This window comes from Brassica oleracea, chromosome C9, assembly GCF_000695525.1.
Source record: "Brassica oleracea var. oleracea cultivar TO1000 chromosome C9, BOL, whole genome shotgun sequence".
Lineage (NCBI taxonomy): Eukaryota > Viridiplantae > Streptophyta > Magnoliopsida > Brassicales > Brassicaceae > Brassica > Brassica oleracea.
In genome coordinates, this window is record NC_027756.1 from 21,446,624 (window position 1) to 21,448,526 (window position 1,903).

Here is a 1,903-nt window from a genome sequence, read left to right on the forward strand (position 1 = left end):
TAAGAAGGGAGGTAATTTCTTCACAATCTTTACACTTACTCATTCTCATAGAGAGGTTTCTTGAAAAATTCTTTTTTCTTTCTCTTTCTCTCTATCATTTCCTTCTTGATAAAAAAGAAAAACACGAGATGTCGAGTAAGAAGAGGAGTTCGAAGAAAGGGTCCTTGCCTGCGAATGTTTCCGAAGAGCTCTGTGTGCCAAGGATGGAATTCGTTCCTCATTCGGTAGACCCAGCCGCGAACGAGGCATGGTGGGTGGCGTGTTATGGTTTGATAACGCCTCCCAAAGAGAAATCGTTCCCGGTCATGAACCATCGCCCGGTGGAGAAAGGTGCACCAAGTAGGAGTACTAGCGAATTCCTCGAGGTCATGCGGTCGTTCTACCATATTTTGAATACGGTGGAGTTCAGGGTTCCTCGTCAAGGAGAGCGCGCTAGTATTCCCCCGGATGGTTACTTTACTTGTTACGAAGCGTTCGTAGTGCGCTGTCGTTTGTGGTTCCCGATCTCCGAGATTATCGTCCTCGTGTTGGATTGTTCCGGGGTGGCGATAAGCCAACTGAATCCTTTTGGCATCCAGCACCTCATTGGAGTCCTGATCCTGAGCTACGAGCATGGTCTCTCCCTCACTGTCGATCACTTCGAAGCGCTTCTTCGGTTACAGATCATCAAGGATACAGACACGTACAGGCTGGTTCCTCGGGACTTCATGTCAGTGGTAAAGGGGTTTACTTCTAACTTCAACTTGTGGAAGAAGTTTTTCTTCTTCGTTCGTGTAGACGTTGCGTCCGTTGAGGAGAGTTGTATCCCATTGCTCCGGAGGTTGCCGAACGATCGCCCCTTCATCAATCCTCTTGCTCTGCTTCCCGAGGACATTATTGCGGTGAGGGATCTGCTCAGGAACAGTCCTTTTTTCTGGACTTCCTTTACGCCGAAGAGAGTTCGAAAGGCGCTGAGGTTTGTGCATCCTAGTCCTGCTTTGGGCAGAGAAACAAGGTGTGATTCCGAGCCTGATGACCAAGGTCCCGACGCCGCTCCCACGATTCCGACGGGGCTAAACTCTTCGAAGGGTAAAGATACTGACCTCGGTGACCTGGAGTTTTCGGTGGACGATTGCATGCTTCCAGGATGGGATCCGGACCTTGCTTTCGGCGATGGAAGCAGAACTAGCGGGATCCCTATTCCGGACTTTGATGATTTCTTCGCTGGTCTTCCGTCGGGCTTCGATGCTCCTCCGGCTACGAGCAAGTCGGGGAGGCTGATAGTCGTCGCGGAAGGATCTCGTATCATCAACGGGGTATAAGCTTTAAGAATTTTGACGATCGTTATTATATTATTTTTTTTTGCTTATAACGTGTCAATTGGTTTTACAGGGCTTGAACCTGCTTGGATCGGCCATTGCCATTGAGGCGAGCCATAGAGAGGCCATGATCTATCGCTTTAAGGCGGAGAAGGCGGAAAAGGATCTTGCTCGCATGCGAGACGAGATGTTGGCACGAGATGCTCAACTCGCTCGTGATCATGCCAGGGCTGTTCGTAGGGCGGAACGGAAGGGCAAGAGGGAAATTGTCGAGGTGATGAAGATTCGTGCTTCTCAATTCCAGGTTGAGTACGGGAATCTCATGGACGCTTTCAACTCACTGGGCGACCTCCGTGAGTGTCGCGGCTCAGCCGGGAGCCTTTGGAAGTCGCGGGCGGATGACTACGTTTTCGAGAGGGAGATGGAGTTAATGAAGGGTGGCATGAAGGATCAAGCTCACGCTGAGACGCTCGTTTCTCCGATCGATGGGAAGATTCTGGGATCCCATCCCGGTTTCTCCTGATACCGTAGAAACCACGACTGATTTTGCCGGTGCCGATGAGGAAGTGAACTATCCCGCGGATGCATTCGGAGCTTCCTTGTCC